This window comes from Pinus tabuliformis, chromosome 4_1 (genome assembly GCF_031772625.1).
Source record: "Pinus tabuliformis cultivar Carrire ecotype Pingquan chromosome 4_1, CPIR1, whole genome shotgun sequence".
Taxonomy (NCBI): Eukaryota; Viridiplantae; Streptophyta; class Pinopsida; order Pinales; family Pinaceae; genus Pinus; species Pinus tabuliformis.
This window is the reverse complement of record NC_142303.1, coordinates 305,284,072-305,294,315: the sequence shown is the minus strand read 5'-3', so window position 1 is coordinate 305,294,315 and position 10,244 is coordinate 305,284,072. Positions and strand designations below refer to the sequence as shown.

At 31.7% G+C, this 10,244-nt stretch overlaps 1 pseudogene; it reads right to left on the bottom strand.

The window, feature by feature from the left end:
- Nucleotides 1-4,611: 4,611 nt before the first annotated feature.
- LOC149175503 (cytochrome P450 86B1 pseudogene) lies at nucleotides 4,612-6,320 on the bottom strand (annotated as a pseudogene).
- Nucleotides 6,321-10,244: the final 3,924 nt, after the last annotated feature.

Below are 10,244 nucleotides of genomic sequence, written 5' to 3'. Positions count from 1 at the left end.
TGTTGGCCCTGTTCCCATTATGGAACCATGTGGTAAATTTCTGGTTCGCCTCATACTAAACCTTGCTGCTTCCTATGTGCACATTATAAAAAACTGTTATTTCTTACCCAGAGGTCTCAGTTTTGGAAACCTGAGTCCGCTCTGATACCATATGTAACACCTCCATATTAGACACAAAAAAATTGAAAATGAAACAACAATTACGAGTATATGTTCTCATATTTATTAACGCCCATATTTTATATGACTAAAGCTAAGTGCATTTGCTTTGTTTAATATTTAACTTGTCATGAATGAATTGATTTGTAAATACCAATCTAATACAGACCATATAATACAATGTTGAATCCTTTGATATCGATTTAGATTACAAACATGGGTACAGTAATCATTAAACAAGGATTATTATACATATGATTTTATCCTGACATTAATGTCATTTTACTAATGAATTTAATTGTTTTGGGTTCGTGGCTGGCCCAGGCGCTGGTGGTACAAGCTCGTGCCTCGATCTCTGTGTGCGCAATAAACCTCTGCAATTTTGGGGCCTGCTGGCAGCCAGAGGGCTCTCTGTCTGTCCTTCCTCAACCATGCTTCTCAGAGTTTGGCCCTTCCATCGATGGTTCTCTGTAGCTGCCTGGATCAGACGGCTCATCGGTTGTCAGGCATTCATAACTCCGCTGAGGGGACTCATTTGGTTATGGTTTTGCATTGAGGGTTTTTGGCTCCCGCCTAGTTCAGGTCCTCTGCGACAATGGTTCTTCGATTTGGCATCGAGGTCCCTTATGAAGGGTTCTGAGACTTCACCATTACTCTAGAACACCGTCAAGAGAGGCATGCATATCCTTTTCAGGTAAATAAAGGGTTAAGTTCTTTATTCAAGCTTTCATTTGTTTTTCTTTACAACACTGGTTTGATCTCAGGAATGTATAACCCATGAGGATTCTAATATTGTTTTCTTGTCAAGGTGCAAGGTGAAGATCTCTGGTCACGGGGTTTGGAGTGGGTCTGCGGCTAACCCTTCAGCTGGCTATACTCTTCGCATTCTTGCCAGGTATTTTAATCCTCTTCCGGTTCTAGAGTTAGCACAGGGTTGTTGGTTGATTATCTGTATTGGTTATTTCTAATGGAATCATTGAGTCTGTAGTAAATTTGAAAAGGTGTAATGAGGCCGCAGGGGCCGGAACTCTGCAATTAGTTTTTTTTTGTGCTGAATGTGTATTTAATTTTTAAAGAGCCTTACAGCCTTGGCCGAAGGTGAAATATCCAGCTCTTGAGTGGACTGGTCATTCTGTTTATCATGTTCTAGACTATTTGAAGGTTGCACCCTCTATGGTAATCTTGGGGTAGAGACATTATTAGCGGTGTTTTTCTTTTTGTTTCACCTCTCTATATCTATAACGCTGCTTTGTAAGGTCGATTGGTTATTCACAGTGTGATTCTCATTTATTTTGCTGTTGAATGGACTTCTAGTCGGGTCTTGGACATACTTAGGGTTTCTAAGTTATCTTCATAATTACCTTAATGCTTATAAGATTAGTTTTATTCTCAGAGCTTCGTATTGAACTCATGATAAACACAAGATTTTCCCTGGGATGAAGCCGTGAGGTCTTTATGTAAGTAGAGAATATATCTATTCTATTTCAACTTATGTTACATGGTTTGGTTTTATATTATGCCGATTGGGAGTCGAGTAATTCTGTAGTAAATTCATTTTAGGTTTTGAAAAAAAAGAAAATCCTCTCTTTAAAAAAAATGACTATTCCAATCCTCTCTTAAAAAAATGACTATTAAGCTATTTCCCTGTTCTTGATAACATGTTAATTTTATACATAACTGTGCAAGTCACCAGCACCGGGGTTCTGTTCTTTACAGAATTTTTGTTATTTTCGGCCAGTCATAGAGTTCCTTTCTTTCTTCCTGTTCTCTCTATACTCAATGTACAGGGTTTTCTTTCACTTCCAGTTTTATCATGTCAATAGGAAATTTTAAATTACTTTTCCATCTACTTCCAGTTTTATCATGCCAATAGGAAATTTTAAATTACTTTTCCATCTAAATACAACAGTGATAATCACAAAATCTTTAACTAGTATAAAGTATTTTCTTCCACATTTTTCTATATTTACTTGCTTTTATTTATCAATGAAAACGACTCGGAAGTGAAATTTATAAGATTTTCTTACCATAACTAAAATATTAGGGACCCTGCCTTTTAGTTTACAGCTGACACCTACAGTCATGATTTAATGAAAAAGTTCTGTAATGAAATTATCTAGATTCTCTCACCATGCTTAAATGATAAAGATCCTGTCTTTAAATTTACAGCAGTTACTTACAGTCATGATTTAATGACACAGTCTTAACAGACAAGCTAGATTGCAATAAATAACTTATATTAGAGATTCATTTTAGTTACTTCGAATTGACTTAAAAATCAAGATTTGCACTTAATTCTTCCCTGCCTTGAGATACCAAATGTGGTCAATCTCCCCAGTGCTACGATTCAGGAGTTCTCTACCTCAGAGATTTAATCATTTTACTGGCTCTTTGATCTTTACCAGACATAGCTTTCTCAAACTGTCTGACCCTTCAGCACAGTTTTCTAGTTTCTTTGTTCGTGATCTCAGATCCCCATCCTCTTGATCATTTATTGTATTATACTCTAGGATTTAGTTTTGAAATTGTTTCCATAACTAATTACCCAGTAAGAAAGAATAGTATTTACCCATAACTGTAAAATATTATCCTTTAATAACTGAAATTCCAAAAATAGTTCATAATTCAAACAAATAGTAATAGTCTGTTTGGTTGCAGTAAAATTAAAATATTTACATTAATGGGGATATTACACTCTGATTTTCCAAATTATATTTGTTAAAGTCATATATTAATTTTTTTTTATATAGACAATAAGAAGAATAATAAAATTATAATTTAAATAATTGTTATGATTTTTTAAAACTTTGAGAATATGAAATGTATTATAAAGTAAGTGTCTTTATGTTTACTGTGATGTTAATATTTACTAACTATTTAATTTATATAACTATGATAAATTTTTAATTAATTCAATAAAATTATCGATAATTATTATAATAGTAATATTTTTATTATATATATATATATATATATATATATATATATATATATAATTTGTATATAAAAAAATATTAATGTCAAATTATTTACTTTAATTTTATATTTAAATATTTAAAAATATATAATATATAAAATATTTTATATATTAAAAAATTAGCAATTTATAATATATGATGATGATGATGGTTAAAGTCCGCTGAGACCAAACAATGGTCTATCAGACCTAAAGAAACAAATTATTTACTTTGATTTTATATATGAATAATAAAAATTATATCAATTTTTAAAAAATTATATGTAAATTTATAAATGAAGTTTATATTAACATATTTATTGAATTAAGTTACAGTCTAATAACATGGAATTAAGTTACAGTCTAATAACATGGGATAGATTTAGAGTGCGGCATGGGAAATTAGCAATTTATAATATATATGAAAAATAAAAATTATATCAATTTTAAAAACATTAAATGTAAATTTATAAATGAAGTTTATATTAATATATTTATCGAACTATGTTATAGTCTAATAATATCCTATATGGGATAGATGTTAGAGTGCGGTGTGTTGAGATCCTGAAAAACTCATTTAAAAAATAATAATAATAAATTATTTTAAATAATTCAAGTAATAATAATAAATTGCTTTTAAATAATTTAAGTAATAAGATTATAAAAATGTTAAATAAATATAAATGAAAGAATTTAATTAAACTAAAAACATTAAAAAAAAATAAAACAAATAATAAAATATTATATTATTAAATGCAAAAATTAAAAAATATGATTAACAAATATGGTTTATATTAACATATATAGGCTTCAATATATAGGTTTATTATATACATATATATATATTTATGTGTTTTATTTTTTTAATACATATAATATTTTATAATTAAATTTATTAAAATATGTTTCTAAGATATCTTATATTGAAAATATGGAGAAAAAAAGTATAATTTATGAAAATGGAAAAATAGGAAAAAAGAAAAAAAATCAAAATAGAGAGTTAAATAAAAAATAAATAAAACAAAAAATAAAAAAATTAATAACTAACAGAAATTGAACTTACTAAACAAAAGCTCAACCAATTACTTTACAAATAAATAAATTTAAATAATAATAAAAAATAACAACAAATAAATTCCCAATATTAAAATGTGAATAAGTCTTAGAAATTTTCAGTCAAAAACAAATTAACATACAATCAAATACAAAACTGAATACATTTCTATACATAAAAATATTCCCATAAAATTCATTTTACATATAAAAATAAAAATAATTCATATTAAACTCCACTAAATTACCACACACTATACAGCCGCTTCACCTTAGCCACTTCACTTTATCCGTCTTCCTTGTGCGGTATCCATCCCCTTCCTAAATATTCAGAAAATCAGCAGTATCCATCCCCTTCCTAAATATTCAGAAAATCAGCAATCGACTTAAAGATAACCCTCCGTGCTTGACTTAAAGATGACCGTCCGTCCTTGTACATTAATGGAAAGGAATTCTAAAAGCTGATGCAACTGAAGATACGAGGATATACGAGAAGCAGAAAAGAGGGAATGATAGAAATCTTGATAACATCTACAGCGTTCAGATCTCATGTATTAACTCGCCTGGCTTGCAGCCTCACCTTGAACCCGCCTTTCATGTAAAGAGTCACTCCAAGTTTAGATTTCACACTTTCAATTCTATTAACTGCTCTAACTTTAAAGCAATACAACACGGATGAAGCTACGTATTTCATTTGCAAATAAGCAAAATCTTTTCCTAAGCACACGCGAGGACCTCCATTGAAGACAGCGAATTTCGGAGCAGAGTGGCTCAGAAAAACGCCATTATTGAGCCATCTCTCTGGTTTGAAATCCAGACAATCATTTCCCCATATGCTTTCCATCCGTCCCATCGCGTAAATGACGTAAAAGATGACCGTACCTTTCTTAACTGCCGTGCCGTCTGGCAACACCGCGTCTTCCGAGACGTGTTTCCTGTCTATGGGCACAGGAGGGTAGAGCCTCAGCGCCTCGGAGAGACAGGCATGCAGATAATGCATCTGTTTCAACTCCTCTTTACTGAAACAAACAGCTAGGTCGTTATTACCTTCGAATTGCTTTCTTGCTTCTAAAATGCTGTAAATCTCCTCCATGATTTTATCTTCGACGTGGGGATGTTGAAGGAGAAGCCAGAAAAACCATGAGAGTGCTACAGACGTTGTGTCACGCCCAGCAAAAATGAAATTTAAACAAACGTCTCGCAATGACTTTTCGGAATACAAGAACGTCCCATGCTCGTCTCGGCATCTCATGAACACAGATAGTAAGTCCTCGGGCGCCTTGTCATCAGATCCGGCGGCGCTTATAAATTGTTTCCTCCGCGAGGAGATGATGTCCATAAGAAACTCATCAATGATCTTTAAAGCACGTTGGAGTTTGACATCGATGCCGACTCCCAAACGTTTCATGAATCTCCGCGCAAACTTGGGCGTCACGAATCGAAGCGCGGTTGCCTCCGCCGCAACCTCTATTGCCTTGGCAAAGGGAACGGCCGGAAGACTTGGACTCAAGCAACACGGCTCCACGCCAAATACCTTGTTACAGATATTATCAAAAGTAAACGCATGAATACGTCTTGAAGATCAATTATTCTGCAGCTGGAACAGGCATCGTCCAGTATCCGAATCAATCGCCCGGGCACAGATTCTTGCAGGGATTCCATCGCGTGACCGAGACTGATTGAAGAATTGAATTCCGACACAGCCGCTTTCCTTTGCAAGGCCCAAAAATGCCCGTCGGCATTTAAAATCCCGTCCCCCAGAAAATCTCTGAACACACTTCTGAATATGGGGCCCTTGGAAAAACTGGCGAACTTTGTTTTCAATATGTATTCTACGTTTGCGTGGTCGCTGGTGACGACTGCAGACCAATAATCGTTTGGGCCTCTGAACACGAAAGTTCCGCCGCATTTGTTGAGAGTTCTTGAAAGCCAATCATATGTGTCGTTGAGAATGAGATGGATAAACAAGGATGGGAACATTCCTATGAAAGGCCACTCAATGGGAAATCTCCGCCCTCTCCAATTAACGAAAAATAAGAATACACAGCAAACACATGCTGCGGTACCCAAGCTGCCAGATGCCAATTCCAATATTCTTATTCTCCGCATGAAGCCGAACGAATCCATCTTCTTGACGAGCGTTTTAGAAACCTAAAACTCCAGATGAGAAACCTAAAACTTGTTGTAAGAGGAATGGGTATTTATCAAGGGTGGCCTTAGCGTCTGATACAATTTTCTGGTTGCTTCTCCATTGTTTAATATCCGAAAGCCCAACTACTCCACAATAATGTACTCCTGATTAACCGTGATTTGCATGTGGGGTGCCTTAATAAGTGGATGACGTATGGCGAGACAAAGAGCTCATCATATTCGGAAATTGCAGCTTTTACACTTTGTGGTGGGTGAGTATTAAAATCATAATTTTAATACATTTAGTTATGAAATTATATTTGTGAATGTATGGTCCATTTTCTTTTTAATGGTTTCCATTTAATATATTTTAAAATTTTATTAAATATAGTGTAAAATGATTTATTAGTATAATCACATTTTGAAATTGCAGTTTTTATACTTTGTGGTTGGTGAATATTAAAACCATAAACTTAATATATTTAGTTATGAAATTATATTTTTGAATGTATGGTCCATTCTGGTTTTAATGGTTTCCATTTAATATATTTTAAAATTTCATTAAATATAGTGTAAAAAGATTTATTAGTATAATCACATTTTGAAATTGCAGCTTTTACACTTTGTGGTGGGTGAATATTAAAATCATAATTTTAATATATTTAGTTATGATATTATATTTTTGAATGTATGGTTCATTCTTGTTTTTAATGGTTTCCATTTAATATATTTCAAAATTTTATTAAATACCGTGTAAAATGATTTATTAGTATAATCACATTTTGGAATTACAGCTTTTACACTTTGTGGTGGGTGAATATTAAAATCATAATTTTAATATATTTAGTTATGAAATTATATTTCTGAATGTATGGTTCATTTTCGTTTTTAATGGTTTCTATTTAATATATTTCAAATTTTTATTAAATATAGTGTAAAATGATTTATTAGTATAATCTGAAATTGCAACTTTTACACTTTGTGGTGGGTGAATATTAAAATCATAATTTTAATATATTTAGTTATGAAATTATATTTTTGAATGTGTGGTCCATTCTCGTTTTAATGGTTTCCATTTAATATATATCAAAATTTTATTAAATAGTGTAAAAAGATTTATTAGTATAGTCATATTCTAAAATTGCAGTTTTACATTTTCTGGTGGGTGAATATTAAAATCATAATTTTAATATATTTAGTTATGAAATTATATTTTTGAATGTATGGTTCATTCTTGTAATAGTTTCCGTCTAATATATTTCAAAATTTTATTAAATATAGTGTAAAAAGATTTATTAGTATAATCACATGTTGATACATGTTTAATGGTTTCATTGTTATATCACATCTCACAGTGTTAGTATTTCATGGTTGATTATGATAGAGTATGACTAAATATATTTAAGTTATGGTTAAAAGGGTTTATTGTTGTCAACTCATTGTTGACTATAATAGACTATAATTGATTATGGTTGACATTGGTAAACATGTTAAACTTGGTTGACTATAATTAACTATGGTTGACTTGGTAAATATGTTTAACTATAACAAACTATGGTTTACCTAGTAAACATTATTAACTATGGTTGACCTAGTGAATCTAGTAAACCTTCAACAAAAAAGAGCTAATCATATTTTGAAATTGCACCTTTTACACTTTGTGGTGAGTGAATATTAAAATCATAATTTTAATATAATTTTTTAAGTTATGAAATTATATTTTTAATATGTATTTTCAATTTTAATTTTAATTGTTTTCATTTAATATATTTCAAATTTTATAAAATATAGTGTTAAAATTTTAACTCTGTTTTGATTTTTAAATATGCTAGTACAATCACATTAATAGATGTGGTTGAAATATGTTTATTGGCTTCATTGTTACTATCACATCTCAAATTAATGTTGACCATGATAAACCAAGGGAAGATTAGTATATCATGGTTGATTATGGTAGACTATGGCTAAATATGTTCAAGTTATGGTTAAAAGGGTTTATTGTTGACTATAATAGAATATGATTGATTGTGGTTGACATGGTAAACATATTAAACTTGCTTGACTATAGTTAGTTTAATTAACTTGGTAAGCATGGGTGACTATGAAGAAGTATGGTTTGCCTAGTAAAAATAGTTAACTATGGTTGACCTAGTAAATCTAGTAAACCTTCCACATAAGACAAGGCAAAAAGCTCAAATCCCAGCTTTTACACTTTGTGGTGGGCGAATATTAAAATACTAATTTTAATATATATATATATATATATATATATAGGTGTTGTCAATTTTCTTTTTAATTGTTTTCATTTAATATATTTCATAATTTTACAAAATATAGTGTAAAAAAGTTCACTTTGTTTTAATATTTAAATATGTTAGTACAATCACATTAATAGATGTGGTTGATATATGTCTATTGGCTCCATTGTTACATTACATCTCACATTAATGTTGACCATGGTAAACCATGATTGATTATGGTAGACTATGGCTAAATATATTCAAGTTATGGTTAAAAGAGTTTATTATTGTCAACTTATTGCCTGACTATAATAGAATATGATTGATTATGGTTGACATAGTAAACATGCTAAACTTGGTTGACTATAGTTAACTATAGTTGACTTGGTAAGCATAGTTGACTATGACAAACTATGGTTTACCTAGTAAACATAGTTGACCATGGTTAATTATGGTTGACCTAATAAATGTAATAAACTTGAGACAACCGAGTAAACCTACTAAACACACAGGGGATTCACACACAAAGCAATCCCATACCATGTGCGTTCATATTGGGTTATAAAAAATTAGAAAAACATAAAACAATATATTGAATTTATAATAGGGGGATAATGGGCTTTTATGTGTCATATAAGAATATAGGTATTATAATGTATTATTTATTCAATATTTTGGCCAAGATGATAAAAAAAATAGGCGAGGTAAGGCACGAAAAACTGACCAACTCTTATGAGAGCGCAGTTTTGTTGGGCAAGTATAGGTTAAATCACGGGAGTGCAATTTTGTGGAGGGTCTTGTTGCACAAACGGAGGGTGAAGTGATAAGAGCATAGTCGTGAGAGTGCATTTCTGCAGAAGGTTCTGTTGGGAAAACTGAGGGTGAGGTCGTGAGAGCACAATTTTGTTGGGAAAATGGAGGGTTTCATCTTAAGGAAGCTGAACCTATTGGAGGCCTCAGGGGTCCTACTACTATAGCGTAAGCCCCTACCTTTTCTCTTGGTGCTAGCTTTGCTCCTGTCGGTGGTAGTTATGGCTATGTAGGATCTAATACTATTATAAGATATGGAAAATGATAATAATCAATGGTTGTTGCTAGATTGGGAGTAATGAGACCAACCAAGTGATTGTACCATCCATGCTAAGATTAACGTTTAGCATTTCATTACACCAAACCTTTTCCTTTCATTATTTGTTGAACTGTTGCCATAAAATCTAGGATGATCTTCAGACAAGGTGAATTTTTTCACCTTTACTAACCAACTCTGATAGGAGGGTTATAACAGTTGTTTGTTACATCCGGGCTCCTTTCCATATTTAAGTAATACCTTTTCTTTTCCAAGGCTTCCATTTCTTTGATCAACTCAATGTCTCTGATAATGGCTTCCCTTTTGTTTATCTTTTCATACTTTGTTTAGCTAGTGCCTTTAATTTTAGCAGTTCCATCCTATCATTGTGTTGTTTGTTTAGGGAATTTTGGCATTGATATTTATGTTGAGAACCACTGGATCTTTCAGACCCAATATCTTCTAGTACCTCCAAGCCTTTATTTTCCATAATAACATCAAGCCCCATCAACGAGAAGATAGCTTTGGATATTGCTTTGGTGACCATAGTCGACATAATGAAGAATCATTTGATTACAAAAAAAAAAACTGCTTTAATTCTCCCCAGATCCAACCTTCTTTTGATCTTTGAACTAGTATG